This window comes from Mastomys coucha, unplaced genomic scaffold, assembly GCF_008632895.1.
Source record: "Mastomys coucha isolate ucsf_1 unplaced genomic scaffold, UCSF_Mcou_1 pScaffold21, whole genome shotgun sequence".
In the NCBI taxonomy this organism is placed as follows: Eukaryota; Metazoa; Chordata; class Mammalia; order Rodentia; family Muridae; genus Mastomys; species Mastomys coucha.
In genome coordinates this window covers 81,621,478-81,638,121 of record NW_022196904.1, presented here as the reverse complement: position 1 = coordinate 81,638,121, position 16,644 = coordinate 81,621,478, and the positions used below count along the sequence as shown (strand labels likewise).

The window sequence follows — 16,644 nt, the reverse complement described above, 5'->3', positions numbered from 1 at the left end:
TTTGTTTAGCTCTGTACCCCATTTTTTAATAGGGTTATTTGGTTCTCTGGTGTCTAACTTCTTGATTGAACTCGTATTCTTAGAGTTCTTCTTCCACATCCTTAAGGGCTGTCCTGAAGGTCCCAGCATTTACTATTTTTGTTGTTTGTTTTTGTTTTGTTGTTTGTTTTGCTGAGACATTAGCCGCACCTTTGCCTCCTAGACTCATGCTGTGTCTGATTATCATGGAGTCATTAATGTTAACAAGGAGGACATTCCTCAGAGGAATAAGAAAATATGTACATTATTATACAACAAGCCTTATGTCCATGGCAGCCATGGACACTCATGGAGGCCCATGCCTGCTGGCCCTGTACCAGAGGCAGGAACCATGTCACCACGGTCATACAGGCCATATTCAACCCATCACATAAAGCAATCAAATTATATAAGTAGGAGAAAGGAAGGCATTGCAAGATCCTGTCATTTAATGAGCTGGTTGCACCTATCTGTCAAAACTAAATCAATTATGTTGCAAGGGTATTTGTCTTAGGCCTTATTTGTCATGGAGTAAAAAACCATGTCTGATTTTTCTTGCAGAATTCCTTAGTTCTCTGGCCCACAAACCCCAGGATGCCTCAGAATATAGTTTGAAATCACATCTTTTAAATGGCTATGCAAAAGGTAAACCTCCCACACACACACACAGAGAACCTCCCAGCTGCCCACACAAACTTCATCAGGTTCAGAGGCACCAGCCAGGCTGTCACGCCTTCAAGGAAACTTTGATGCTCAGTAGAGCTCACTGTGCACACTCTCTCTTGTAAATGTTCAGAAAAGCATGGGGCAGAGCAGTGCAGGCTTGTCATCCTAACACTCCAGACGCTCAGGCAGGAAGCCAGCAAGTTTGAAACCAGCCTAGTTCACCGAGTGAGATCTTATCAAAATAAATACACACATAAGTTTCAGGAACATGGTAAAGACAACAGCAGAGTGGTCAGCTTCTCTGGCCCATGTCTACATGCTCACGTTTCTGCCTCATGAAAAGACCAGACACCAGAGGATTTGAACATGGGTCTGGCTCAGCCACTGGGTTCTTATTTCCTTATCACGAGGAGTATCAATCATTGAAAGAAATACAGACTTGCTGGTCCACTTATCTACACATGGCTAGGTAAACTGTACCCTGATGTCCAGAAAGAGAAACTACTGATGAAGGGGCCATGGTCCCTGCCCACAAGGTCCCACAGACTAACAGAGAAGGTGAAGCAGAGTCTACACAAGCACTTAGCCAAGCTGGAGTAAGTGGTTCTAAAGACAGACTGCCCTTGGGCTGAGCCTGAATCCCGACTCTACCACTAACCAAGTAGAATTATCTTTGGCAATTTTTCTTAATCTCTCTAGATTTAACTTCCTCAGCTCCAATACAGGAATGGAAATCACACCAATCACATTGAGTTACTGTTAGAATTTAAATAGATAAGATAATAGATTAAATAAATAAATTAAGATAATAGATTAAATAAATAAAGTTCACTGCAAGACACAGTGAACTTTAGATACATCTACAGTTATTAATTATATACGATTCTCACCCTGAACTCTACAAAATGATATACAGAGCATCCCAGCCCCGTGCTCTTTTGATCTGTTCCATGAGAGGAGACAGTTTAATGATCCCCAAATTCCATCAATGTTTATAATATTAGACTTCATAATCCCACTTGCATGGTTTCATATGTCTCAATGTCACTGCTCAAATAAACTAGTGCTAAGAAGCAACTGTCAAAAGAACAGTTCTGGGGGAGGATGGCTGACTGAACCATTTTTACATCTTTAGTTCCTTTAGCCTTGTTATCTACACCTGCATAGATGAGATGTGCTCCCAAAGAAAGCAAGCAGCAGCTGCAGGGAAGCTAAGCATCGGTCCCCTTCCTTGGACAGGGAACAGTCCAAGTGGCTTCTCAAACCTAAGTGTGGGAGGAAGGTAAAGGAGTGGCCGCAGGCAGGAGTGCCGTCGGGCACATCAACACTCATTACTCATCTGTGCAGGCCCGTTCCCACTTTGTCGTCTTAGCCACATGCGATACCAACCATATTGAGCCACAGCTGAGATTTTGTTATTCTTGATTTGCATCCTCAACCCTAAATAGAGTACCTGGATATGGGCTAGACACAAACTGCTGTACCAACGAGGAGTAACATTCTCGCTGGAGAGATCTGCAAAGTACATCAGCACAGGTGGCTTTATGATATGTCACCAACCCCACTCTGTTAGTCACTAACTCTGTGACACTGGGTAATGAGGAGGCAAAGATGTTCTTCTCACTCATGGTAAGATGAGAGAAATCTATTAGATCAGGGCTCAGACTGTAGCTTGTGAGCCACGCGCCTAAGCCTGCACACCTAGCTTGGAATGACAGCTCACAGCTGCTAGAAATTCTAAAGATACCATACACATTGGACACCATATGTGGTCCCCAAAGACCATTATATTTAATTTCTGGCTTTTTGCAGAAAATGCCAGATAAGCCCTGGATTCAATCACCTGTTTCCTTAATACCTAGCATTCTAATTCTACCAGGTTTCCTTACATCCCAATCTGATTCAGACCTTCTACAAGGAGTCAGGACTCAACCGAAGACACAACAGATGTTCAGCTACGTTTTGTTCAATTAGCTAAATGATCTCTGAGGCAAGAACCTCAAGAATTAAATCCCCCTCTCAGTAATTTGGTTCTATATGTACCAAAAGATTTCCTGATAAGTGCCTTCAGGGAGTCCACAATGAGAAGAACAAACCGATAGAGCTATCGATAACACAGACAACAGTAAGGACCCAGACAACCAGGATCAAGAATCATGTTGTTCCATTAGATAAAAAAAATGTACAAAAGCATCCCAAGGAATGACCCACTTCAGGCAAATTATAAAGCTCCCAAGGACACAGATCATCTGACCAGATCATCCTAACAGTCATGGACCACAGTGAATAAACCCTATCTACCACAAAGCACATAAAATGACTCAGCTCACAACATTCTGCTTCTATTTCCCCCTGTTGATGTTAAGAATATATAATACCAAAACAAGGAATTCAACCATTTATGTCAGGGCAGCGAGCCAAGGAAAGCTTAGGATATATGATCCTATTAACACTAATGGAAGTGTGAACAAGGTAAAAGAGGAAATAAAGCTTCCTGCCCCGACTCAAACTACACACAGTTTTCCAGAATAAACAGCCAGCAATTATTCTTTTAATGTGCCTCCTCTGCACACTGATAAATCACCACACAGCATAAAATTTTTGCTGAGTTCAAAAAATAGCCTACTCTCTTTCTCTTGCTCCCCTTCCACTTGTAAACTTACAAGTTCTGAAAAGGATAGGGGCGGCCGCCCCCACTACCAATCAAGCTTCTCTTTCACTGTCAAATTGCTATGAAGTAATCACAAAGTTGTTCCAGAAACACACGCGCGCGCGCACACACACACACACACACACACACTTCTGCTCTTTTCTAAAGAAGTCCCTTTTTGGCTGCTCCTTCAGAGGACTCGGGGGTTCAATTTTCAACACCCACATGGTGGCTCACAACCATCTGTAACTCCAGTTTCAGGAGATCCAAGGTGTTCTGGCTTCTGCAAGCACCAGGCATGTGTGTAGTGCATACACCCATAAATTAAAAATGTTTTAAGAATAAGGAATTCCTCTCCTAGAAGATCAGAGATGTCTCTTCTCCCTCAAGTGCCCCTGTGCCCAAGGGCAAGGTAGATTCACATGCCTTAACCCTGTCATCTCTCCCCTAATCACTACCACTGCTAAGTACCCCGCTCTTGACAAGCTGACCTGAAGAAATTGACAAAATCCTGCCTTTCTCAGTGTTCTAGTCTAGTCTCTTCAGAAGCCTAAAGAGAGAATAATAGAAACTTAGTTTTTGTTTCTGATTCATTAGGTAAGCATATTCTAATAGCCAGAACAATCAGACACTGGACTGGTGAGATGGCTCAGTGGTTAAGAACACTGCTGCTTTCCAGAGGTCCTGAGTTCAATTCCCAGCAACCACATGGTGGCTTACAACCATCTGTAATGGAGTCTGATACCCTCTTCTGGTGTGTCTGAAGAGAGCAAGTGTACTCATAAAATAAATAAATCTTAAAAAAAAGAAATAGAAAAGAAAAGAAAAAAAAAAAAAGACCAGACACTGGCCCTCCCTGTGGGCCTCTCTCTGACCCTCCACCAAACATATTTATCACCAGAGTCCTTCTGTTTTCTTTGTGGTTTTTTTAAAAATGGGTCCAACTTCATCAACATCCTTGCTTGAGGATAAGGATCCCTCAACTGTTTGAGCCCTGGAGCTCTGGCTTTGTGAGGCATTATCAGTGATCCCTGATCTCATCCCAAATAGCCTCACCCACACTTCTCCAAAGTGCATTCCCCACGGCTGGGACACAGCACGCACGAGTTCTGCACATGGCCCTTCTTGGCTGCTTCTCCTTTCTGCCTGCTGGAGCATGTGATCTACAGAATTTATTGGGGCCAGAAAAAAAAAAGTCATTCATTTAAAAAAAATCTTGCACGTGTGAGTTTATGTTCATGCTTGCGTACGTGTGAGTTTACGTATGTATTTGTATATACCAGATGTTGATACTGGGTGTCTTCCTCAATTGTTTTTCCTTTTTTTTTTTTTTTTGGTTTCTGGTTTTTGGAGACAGGGTTTCTCTGGATAGCCCTGGCTGTCCTGGAATTTACTCTGTAGATCACAGGCTGGCCTCAAACTCAGAAATCCGCCGGACTCTGCCCCCAAGTGCTGGGATTAAAGGCATACGCCACCACTGCCAGCATTTCCATCTTATTTTTAAGACAGACTCTGTGCTGGATAGTTTTGTATCAACTTGACATAACCTAAAGTCATCTAAGAGGATGGAGTCTCAATTATGAAAACACCTCCATAACAACCATAAGACAAGCCTGTATAGTATTTTACTTGTTTGTTTATTCACTTTATATCCCAGTATCAGCCGGCTCTCCTCTCAGTACCCCTCATGCAGATCCTCCTCTCATTCCCCTTCCCTTCACCCCCAGCACCTCCTCCACAGTATTTTCTTCATGGCTGGTATGGGAGGGCCCAGTCCATTGTGGTGAGATGCTATCCCTAAACTGGAAGTCTTGGATTCTATAAGAAAACAGATTAAGAAATGCAGAGGGAGCAAACGAGTAAAATGAACTCTTCCATGGCCCCTGCATCAGTCCTGCCTTCAGATTCCTGCCCTGTTTGACTTCCTTCAATGATTGGCTATAATGTGGACACATAAACCAAGTAAACCCTTTCCTCCCCAACTTGCCTTTGGTCAAGGTGTTTTATCGCAGCAATAGAAACCCTAACTAGGAAATGGTCACTCACTGAATCTGGACCACATCAATTAAGCTAGAGGGGCAGGCATGGATCCTCTCGCCCGTGGATCCTCTTGCCTCTGCCTCCCCAGTGCTCATACCATCTGCACCCAGCCAAGCATGGTCGTTGATATGGGAACTGGGTATACAAACTTGGGACCTCAGGCCTGTTTGGCAAAATACTTTAACCAACCCGCAGAAGGAATTCTTTTAAAAGGATTAATTAATGTTTTTTCTTCAAATAGAGACCACTTCCATTATAAGATAAATCTGATTATTCCCTCACTTTGTCTCTATAAAAGATTCATTAATGTTTGGACAAAGAAAGGCACATATGTCTCCTGAACATGGAGTTCAGTAGGAAGTGTGAGGGGAGTCACAAAGGCTTTGGAGAACGCTACAACCTACTTAATGATTATTATCGGGCATCTATGAAAATAATTCCATACTGACACTCAAAGGAGACTACTGAATCTTGTCTTTATAAAGCACAATCATTACAACAATAAGCATAGCCCAGCCATTCTCACTCAAAACTGGTCCTTCCCCCAGCCAAGCACTCTGCAGACAAAGAGTAGGAACTGTAACTTTCGTCAGCTCATTTGCTTACAGAATGCTCTCCCCACACGTGCAACCTTACTACCCCATGACTGTCTCTGGAGGATGAGAACCCCATTCTGTTCCTTCTTGAGTCCTTAGTGTCCAACAGAATGCCTGACACATAGCAGGTGCTTCACAATAGTAAGGTAAAACTGGGAGAGGAGATAAGTGAAAGCTGGGCTTCAGATGGTCACATCCTAAAGATCCATGTTAGATGCTTAGTCCCAAGCTAAGGTGCAGACACAGACAGGTTGGTGATGTAAGACTTTAAACTAGGATGTAGAAGCAGGCAGATCTCTGTGAGTTCCAGGCCAGTCTGGTCTGCATAGTGAGTCCCAGGGCAGCCAAGCTACACAGTGAGACATCTCACAAAACCAAAACCAACCAAACAAAACAACAAAGCCACAAAAAAGACAGAGGTGGGAGCATATGGAAGGGCTTTAGGTGACCAAAGCTGCCATCCTCAGAAGAGAATGTTGGCCTCCTGGAGTGATTCCCATGAGAACAAAGTCTCTCTCTGACTTCTGCTCACCATGTGCTCTCTCTCTGCCAGCATTCACTACAGTCAGCAACCTCGGGACCCTGGGGAGAGCCTGTGGCTCAATGCTGACTTTCACACTCCAAAACCGCAAGCTATATGAAGCTTTGTCTTCATAACTGACCTGGCTCACCAAGCTTTGGTTAGAGTAAGTAAAATTTAAAGGGGGTAGGGGGGAGAAAAAGAAAAAGAAAACACTATAAGACTAACCAGAGGAGAAGCATGGGGGCTGGAGACGTGCTCAATGGGTAAAAGCACTAGCTGCTCTCCCAGATACCATTCCCAACACTCACATGGTGGCCATAACCATCTAAATCCAGTTCCTGGGCATCTGACACCATCTCCTGGCCTCCACAGGCACATGTGTGATGTACACACAAATATGCAAGAAAAACACCCAGACACATAAAACTTAAAGAAAACATTTTAAAAGAGGAAATGGTAAGGGAAGGGAGGGGAGGGAGGAGAGGGAGGGGAGGGAGGGGAGGCAGCTGAGCATTAACATACTGTTTTCTGATGCACAAATGTTTTGTAAATAGGTAGATGAATTGGAAAAAAAAAATGAATGAGCAATGGTCCAGGGGATGGAAGTATAGAGCTTTGTCGTAGGATAAATACCATCTGCTTGGAAATTAGGATACATTCCACAACAGATGATGACGTCATATGTTTGTATGCCACCCTACCTGATTTTGTCTTTCTTTCTCAGGTATATATAAAATAAGAATGCATGTTGGAAATCATGGTATCCATATTTTCAATGAAATAAAATGATTTGGTGTGCTTTGGTGAGGGAGGTTGAAAAGGCAACTGTAACACTGCGCCAACTTTTCTACAAGAATCGAAATAAAGGAAAAAGCTGGATCTCATTCCTGGTTGGCTGTTGTCTTATTTGACTTTCTGTTATAATGATTCTCTCTTCTCTAAGAGCAAAATAGGGCTTCCACTGGGTACACTTCTAAATCACTTTAACTTTCTAGTAGCCAATGATTGGCCAAGTGATGGTCGCATGATCCAAACTAGACCAATCATTACTCTTTGAGGTTTTCTACCAAGACCCAATCAGAGTATAGGTCAGTCCTTTGCTCATAACAATAGTGGGACGATTACTTATATTGCACTCAATTTTCTGCAAGCCCAGAAATAAAGAGGGGAACTCAGTGGCTGTGATTCTCGCCACACAAGAAACAAAGACAAGGAACAGAATCTTCTTGACAGTTGGGAGAGCCCAGTGTAGTTTAGGTGCCCAACCAACCCATTTTCCCCCTTCTTAGGCATACAAGACATATTTTTAGCACTCTTTAGTCAGAGACCACACACTGACTGTAGTTAGTGGAATGAGAACACAAGCAAGATAGCATTCCTACCCCTTGCTCATCAAAACTTTCTATGGGTGATCTTCTCCAACTTTCACATTCAGAAGGGAAAACTCAGAATTTGGAGAGAACACTAGAAAGAAGGAGCCTGTCCTCCTGAAACTTTGAAGGCAGAACAACTAGGTTTACCTGGTTAACATGGGGCTGTCAACTTCCCACAATAACTTCTCGAATACATCCTAGTTTCAACCGATTCTTCTGACAGATCTATAATACCTCAGTGTCCTTTCTTGGGGGAGAAAACGTTTCCCTCTCTGCTCAAGTAAGAGTTAGGTTTCTTTCACTTACAGCTTTGAGCATTCTAACAGCCAGGCAAGATAAATAGCAGGCATCTGAAATGCCAAGGAAATGGAAATATACGACAATCCTCAAATGTCTTGGGATACCTAGACATTTCCTCAGAACAAGGTGACAATTCCAACAAGTGCAAGATGACACTGACACACAAAGGCCCTTTCCTGTTTCCAGGGCCTCCTAGCTTTAAGCTCACCATTTGCAAGCTGCCTTTTCCTGCACCCTCTTCAGTCTTAGGAAGGTGTATGAAGTTGTAACAGCCCTGCCTTGGCATTTCCTTCTCTCGATGCCCTCAGGAGCTGTCATCCAGAATTCTGGCCAGCGTGGTAAAGCTCACTAATCATAAGTAGCCTCAGCTGTTGTCCCAGACCTCACCAGGAAAGGCGTCCAGAGGCAACTCCAAGAATTTGAGCCACGAGGCTGAGGGAAACAGTCCTGGGTGTGAGTGTAGGAACCCAAGCAATTGTTTGCAAAGAGTCACCAGAGCTTGGCAGCGTTTATAGGCCAATTAATGAGAAGGTTACAAATATACAGGAGAGTGATGCCAGAAAAGCCATCCTGGCCAATGATAGCACTGGGGCCAGTGGTGGTAAAGGAAGCATGCTAGGCAGGCTCCAGAATGGTCTCTCAAGGAGCCAAACTTGGTCTGCAACAAAAAGCACGGTAACACAGTATAATACATCCCGTGGGCTTGTTATTGAGCCCCTTGACACTACATGGTGACTTTTCTGACTTCCAGAACAACCGAATGAAGCTGGGGTTGTCATCAGCCCTCACTTACAGCTAGGAAAACAGACGCAGACAAGTTGATGCCACAGCCCTAGATTTAATGAGGGTTTAAAAGACCTATGATAGATGTGCGGCTTGCCTCCAAAGCCTGCTGGGAAAATGTTCCCTGACTAGATAGTAGGCCCACCAAGGATCCTGAGAGGAAAGAAGGATCCAAGGGTTGGAAGTCCTGACACTTCCATGTGGTCCAGCCAGAATCTTGTTCAAGGCCTCTGAGGACAAGGAAACAAAATCTCTTAGGGACTAGAAGATAAAATCCAGAGAATATGTTGAAATTGCCTTTAGAGTAAGAGTCAGGATTAAATCATTGCACCTACCTGGCCTCAGTGAGCATTCTCTCAGATGATTTTAATGAGTCAATTCTAAGACACTAACTGGCAAATACTAACTGGGAGAGGCAAAAAAAAAAAAAAAGCTATTAATGAGTGAGTTAGTGAGAGCACTTGACCCAGGGGAGCTAATGACCTGCTACCTCTGAAGATAACACAGAAAACAGGAGGAACAATCCCTTGGCTTCAGCAAGTACCAACTTCAAGAACTAATATCACATAACAATCACTGCTCTGTTAGACCCCATGGGTGAAGCGGGGGAGGGGGGGTGTCATGTTTTGGCTCCATTCCTTGAGAAACACAAAGTTTAGGTTCCCTGAAGAAGTACAGAGTACTTGGAGAAACTTGGCCTTGAACTACCTCTCAGTCTTCCTGTTAGCTGTGACCTTCATCAGGCCAGGATCTCTGTAAGCCTCAGGTTCTGTACCTGGAAAGGGAGAGGAAAAGGAGTGTGCTTACAGGACTGTGGGGAAAATAAAATGTAAAGAAAGAGTATAAGCGGGGGGAGGGGGGGCGCACGCCTATAATCCCAGCACTTGGGAGGCAGAGGCAGGCGGATTTCTGAGTTCCAAGCCAGCCTGGCCTACAGAGTGAGTTCCAGGACAGCCAGGGCTACACAGAGAAACCCTGTCTCGAAAAAACAAAAAAACAAAAAGGAAAAAAAAAAAAAAAAAAGAAAGTCTAGCACAGGGGCTGAGAGATGGGCCAGTGGCTAAGAGGACTTGCTGCTCTTGACCCAGGTTCAGTTCCCAGCACCCAGGTCTGGTAGCTCACAACTTCTTGAAACTCCAGCCCCAAGTTTGGGTCCGTATGAACTTCCTTAGACACACACAAAGGCACATATGTAGGGGCTGGAGAGATGGCTCAGTGATTAAAGGCACATGCTGATCTTTCAGAGGACCTGAGGTTCCCTTGTCAGCATCCACACAGGAAAGTACAACTGTCTAGAACACCAGTCCCATACGATCTAGCGCCTTTTTCTGGCCTCTATGGACACCAGACACACATGTGGTATATATACGTGCATAGATTTAAACAAAGCATTCATATACAAAATAAAAATAAAATAATTCTCTTTGAAATTTAAGTAAGTAAATTAAAAAAAAGATACTGTAACATAGTGTCTGACTTAGTAGCTACTTAACAGAAACTTAAGTAAGTAGATACTTAGAAACTGACTATCCACCCCCAAGCCCCACCATGGGCTTCTACCTTACTCCTTCAGTATCAGAATTCCAATATTCAGTACTTCTTAGTACTTCACCAGTCCTCTGTATAAGAGGATCATGCAATGTACCCAGGATCTTGGCCATCTCATTAACTTCTATTAACTTTAGTTGTGAACATCTCAAATAACTCTGAGCCCTTTGGGCCTCTTACCAATCTGTTCCATGCTTCCTAATTCCTTTTAGAATAATTTAAGCACTGTATCTCTCTCCAATTTTATAAGCCTTCTCTAATACAAGAGAAAAACTTTGTAGACACCTACCCTTTGTGTGTGTGTCTGTGTGGTAAGTGTGCTCTTGTGTCTTCAGGTCTACCAGTACACGTGCCTTCCCAAGGGAAAATGACAGCTGTCCTCTCTCACCTGCCACCTTACCATTCTGAGACAGAATCTCTCAATGAACCTGAAGCTGCTGGGCTCTTCCTGTCTCCACTCTGAGTTCTCTTACCCACCCAGCCATCTCTGCACCCCCAGTTCTTACACTTAACTGCCAAATTCAGCTAGACTGGACAAAAGACAAAAGGTAGCTCAGGATTTACCAAAGCTTATAAATATGTACTATGAGAACGACAAGAAAGGTGAGATTCTCTGGTCTCCCACATCATCCTCCTGGTCTGTGGGGTCATTTCTTCCAAACATCCTCCTATCCATCTCTGTGTTCCCAGGCCCTTCATGCACACCAGTATTGGCCCTATGACCAAAGGGGATGCTGCATCTCTTTTGCTAAACTCCAACTGCCTTATGGGCAAGGACCTCCCAAATCTCAAATTGCTAGTATCTATAGTAGCTGGTAGTACAGCAGATGTTAATATTTGATTAGTGAATTAGAGATGATGGGACACCAACATTCAAACCATGGTACCCTTTACCATATGGCAGAAAGCTGTCAGTGAAACCAAGAGAAACTAGAAACTCTCTGATCTAATACAGATCATCTGTTCATTGATGTGGAAACTGAGTCTCAAAGATGTCAGATAACTCAACCAAGGTACCCTCAACAGTAGCAAGAAGATGACAAGTGGTGGCAGTCACCTGCCATTGTGGCTGAGCTCAAAGGTAGCCCACCAACTCACACTTAGCACAGAGAGAGGCCATGTGGTTTACTGGAGACATGGGCACCAGGTATCATCGTGTTCCTGCCACCTGCCAGTCATGTGACCTCTAGCAAAGTTACTTCATCTGAGTCATAATTTCTGCATCTGTTAACTGGGCTATTAATAGCTCCCAAGTTGTTGGGGCAATTAAATCTGCCAACATACGTAAAGTGCCTAGCAAAGGATCAGGACTATGTGCTAAACAAACGTTTCCTGGGTGAATCATGACTGAGTCCCTGTCCAGCACAGCACAACACCACAAACCTGGTTTAGACTTTGCTTTTAACTCTCTGCCAACCTGGAAGGAAGGTGGCAAGGTTGCCTATGATTTTAGAGTCATATAATTGGAGACTGCTTCCTTGGTAGAGTTAGATCTTAATTAAAGGTGCTCTTCAACGTCACCTCTGACAACACTACTCACTGTTCCCTTCCTCTGAGTTGCCCTCCCAACTGTCCTCATGTCACACAAAAACTACCCAAGCCTCTATTGCCTAGCCAGACTTACCCTGTCATGTGACATAATGATTTGAATGAGAAATGCCTCCTGCTGGCTCAGATTCTGAACACTTGGTCCCCAGTTAGAGGTACTACTGGGGGAGGCCAGAGGGTGAGTGGTCTTGCTGGAAAGGAGTACATCACTGCAACTCCTTCTGTGGAGACTGAAGGAAGGACAATCCAGCCTGATATAGCTATCTCCTGAGAGGCTCTGACAGTACCTGACTAATACAGATGTAGAGGCTCACAGCCATCCATTGGACTGAGCACAGGGTCCCCAATGAAGGAGTTAGAGAAAGGACCTATGGAGCTGAGGGGTTTGCAGCCCCTTAGGACAAATAACAATATGAACTAACTAGTACCCTCAAAGCTCCCAGGGTCTCAACCACCAACCAAAGAGTACACGTGGTGGGTCTGATTGTTCTGGCAGCATGTGTATAGTAGAGGATTGCAAAGTCGAGCATCAATGGGAGGAGAGATCCTTGGCCCTGTGAAGGTTCTATGCCCCAGGGTAGGGGAATGCCAGGGCCAATAAGTGGGAGAGGGTGGGGTGGCAAGCATGGGCGGCAGGGAGAAGCAACAGGGGTTTGTTTTTGTTGTTTTTGTTTGTTTGTTTGTTTGTTTTCTGGAGGGGAAACTGGAAAGGAGAAATCATATGACATGTAAATAAAGAAAATATCTAATTAAAAAAAAAAGAAAAGAAAGGAGTACATCACTGTGACTGGGCTATGAGAGGTTAAAGCCCCACACCACTTCTAGTTCACTCTCCTAGTTCACTCTCTGCCACATGCTTGCAGTAAACGGTATGTGCCCTCAGCTTTTTCTCCCAGCTGCTACGTCTGCTATCCCTGCCTCTGATATGCTGTCCCTGCCACTGGGACTCTAGCCCTCTGGTGCCCTAAGCCAAAGTGAACTCTTTCTTCTATAGTTGCCTTGGTTACAGTGTTCTAGCACAGTAACAGAAAGTGACTAATACATAGAATGAGGAAAGCACCTCTAATCCATGTGACCTCACCAGTCCTTCCTCATCTCAATGGTCACTTTCCACTACACAGTGAAGCCTCCTATAGTCTGAATGGCCATGCCCCCTCCAAAATTTACATTGAAACTGCAGTTTAAGTTCAGACAGTCTTGAGAGTATTAATGACTGATTCAGCCATGAAGCCTAATGCTCTCATAAATGCATTAGTGATCTAGAAATGTACATAAAGGGGATGGAGAGATGGCTCAGTAATTAAGAGCACTTAATTGCTCTTGCAAGAGGACCTGAGTTCAGGCTCTAACACCTATGCTACACAGCTCACAATCACATGTAACTCCAGTTCCAGGAGATCTAACAAGGTCCTTGGGCCAACGGGACTTACACAGACATACCCGACAGGCATGCACACACATACATAATTTTAAAAAATAAGAACAAATAAATCTTTTCAAAAATACCAAAAGGGCAACTTCATCCCCTGGAATATGAAGAACGGAAATACACATCATCCTGGGGGGCAGAAAGCAGCTACCAGCAGATGCCTGCCAGTGCCTTACCTTTCCCAGCCTGCAGTGCCTTAGAGATAAACTTGTATTGCCAGATGTGCTGACACACATATGCAATCCCAACACTTGATGGCCGAGACAGAAGGAATGCCACAAGATCATGAGCAACCTGGACTCCATAGTGACTTCTGAGCCAGCCTGAGCTATATAGCAAGACCCTGTCTTAAAAAGCAAATAACAAAAATAATAAAAACAATATTTTTAAGACAGGTTTTTCTCTGTGTAGCCCTAGCAATCTTGGAACTTCATCTGTGAACCAGGCTAGATTCAAACTCACAGATGTGCCTGCCTGTGCCTCCCAAGGACTGGGATTAAAGACATGTACCACCACTGCACAACAACAATATTTTTTAGGGCTGGCGAGATGGCTCAGCAGGTAAGAGCACTGACTGCTCTTCCGAAGGTCCTGAGTTCAAATCTCAGCAACCACATGGTGGCTCACAACCATCCGTAATAAGATCTGACACCCTCTTCTGGTGAATCTGAAGTCAGCTACAGTGCCCTTGTATATAATAATAAATAAATGTTTGGGCTGGAGCAAGCAGAGACTGAGCAAGGGGGGTCAACTAAAGAGAGCAGAGGTCCTAAAATTCAATTCCCAACAACCACATGAAGGCTCACAACCATCTGTACAGCTACAGTATACTCACATACATACATAAATAAATAAATCTTTTAAAAAATAATATTTTAAAGGAATATATTAAAGAAATTTACTTTTATTGTTTATAATTTCCCCAGCTTCAGTCAGTTTGTTATATCAGGTCAAATGTACTAAAACAAGGTATGTTATATGTTGGTTGGTTGGTTAGTTGGTTGGTTGGTTGGTTTTAATCATAGGAAGGTATGGCTAATCTAAAATGTATCATCTTAACAATTTGTATAATCAACCACTTGACTAGTACAAAACATATCTAGTAGCAGAAATCAAGACTGTCAAATGATTTTAAGCATTCCACTGGAGTTCTCAAACATAAAGCATCCTCTTTAGATTTTTGTCATCATTAAATGGCATAATTTATTTATCTAGTCAGTGCAGTGGTTGAAATACCAGAAAAATGTTAAATGTGTTCAACATTATAAAGTTATAATAAATACAGTTTATTGCACATTCAATCATGTCTTAACCATAACTATAAAAGCAAAAAGTAGACAAACGTTTTATACGTAACATTCAAAACAGAGTTAAGTCCTGCAGAAATAGTCCATCCAGGCATGGTGGAGGCAGAGGCAGGTGGATCTCTATGAGTTCAAAGTCTACATAAGAAGTTCCAGGCAAGGCAAGAAAGGCTACCTACATCATGAGACCCTGTCTCAAAAACAAAACAAAACAAAACCTACAGCTCCAAGAGGTGGAGACTTCCTCACCTCAAAGAGAAGCACTTACGTACTGCACTAAAGATTATCTTAGCATCTAGCCTGTCCAAAATCCTCATATTTTTTAATTTTATTATTTTAACTTTTATTTCATGTGTCTGGGTGTTTTGCCTCCATCTTTAGTTGTACACCATGAGCATGGCTGGTGCCTGCAGAGATGACAATGGACACCAGATTTCCTGAAACCACAGTGATGGATGGCTGAGTTACCATGTGGGTGCTGAGAATCAAACTAGGTCCTCTATAAGAGTAGCTAGTTCTCTTAACCACTGAGCCATCTCTCCACCCCCTCATAAACATTTCCAATCAGTATTATTTGAGAGTCTTTGTTTCTTTTTGGTGCATGAACTAAATCTGTTTTAAAGTTATTACATGTATTTATTAAGTATACTTATTTGTTTGTGCAGCATGTGTGTATATGTGCATGTGAGCACGGGGGCAGAGGGTTTAAACACATGCCATGGTGCACATTTAGCGATTAGGAAATCTGCAGGAATAGGTTCTCTCCTTCTACGATAACCAGTAGACAGCAAGTATCCTCGCCCTCTGAGCCATCTCACCAAAACAGAACCATTCACATAGAAAGGCTTGAAGAAGAAAAGACAAAAAAGAAACAATTATTTCAGTTTTTCTCAAAAGCTTAGTTCCCCAGCCCACTCACAGTTCCACCAGAAGACAAATTTCTTCTGAGGGTAACCTGGATTTTCCAGACCAGTGGCATTCTTCCCAAAGTCAACTCTTAGAGATTCACCTGCCTCTGCCTCCTCAGTGCTGGAATTAAAAGCATGCATCACCACTGCTCAGCTCCAAAGTTAACTCTTAGAAAGCAAAATTATTGAATCTTGACCAGAAAAGCTTATTCAGCTTTCTTTTGTCTGCCAAAAGCAATTAAAATTTGGCATGGCTAATTAAAACTGCTCTCTAAGACAAAATCAGGAACCTGTGTCGGGGTGGGAACGAGAAAAAGAAGAGACAGATGCACAAATGCTAGTACTGGCCCAAAAGTTCCCCAAATGGCAAAGGTGGCCATTTCCACTATTTTTCTGAGACAATCAGTTCCACGAAAAACAAATGGTGGATTAAGATGATTTCCTCCTACGGCGGCTGAATGCCTTAGCGCTAGGACTTTCTAAAGCTTTTCAAGTCAATGGATTTCTAAATACGGGAGAAATTTCTGTCAGACCATGAGTCTCAATTTGTTTGTTTGTTTGTCTGTTGATACAGGGTTTCTCTGTATGGCCCTGGTTGTCCTGGAACTCTCTCTATAGACAAGGCTTGCCTTGAACTCAAAGAGAGATCTGCCTATCTCCTCTGCCTCCAGAGTGCTGGGATTAAAGGTGTGTGTCACCATCCCGCTGTCTATTTATTTATTTTTGGTGAATGAATTTTGACACCGGGTCTTGCTCTACAGTCCTAGCTAGCCTGAACCTTGCAATGTTGAACATGCTGGCCTCAAATTCACAAAGCCCAAGCTGCCTCTGCCCCAGAGTGTTAGAATTAAAGGCGTGCATCACCACCGGGCAGCGATGGCACACGCCTCTAATCCCAGCACTTGGGAGGCAGAGACAGGTGGATTTCTGAGTTCAAGGCCAGCCTGGTCTACTGAGT

General features: G+C 43.3%; 1 protein-coding gene across 2 annotated transcripts in view; it reads right to left on the bottom strand.

Moving 5' to 3' along the window:
- The window catches only part of Rab30 (RAB30, member RAS oncogene family), a 95,259-nt gene that overhangs the window by 65,820 nt on the left and 12,795 nt on the right, over positions 1-16,644 (bottom strand). Inside the window, exon 1 of one of the 2 annotated variants that reach the window (XM_031387383.1) lies at positions 13,651-13,669. The exons of the other annotated variant lie outside the window; for it this stretch is intronic. The gene's annotated coding sequence lies outside the window, so the exon portion shown is untranslated. Of the gene's footprint in view, positions 1-13,650; positions 13,670-16,644 lie in introns of those variants that run through there. 2 annotated transcript variants of the gene reach the window in all.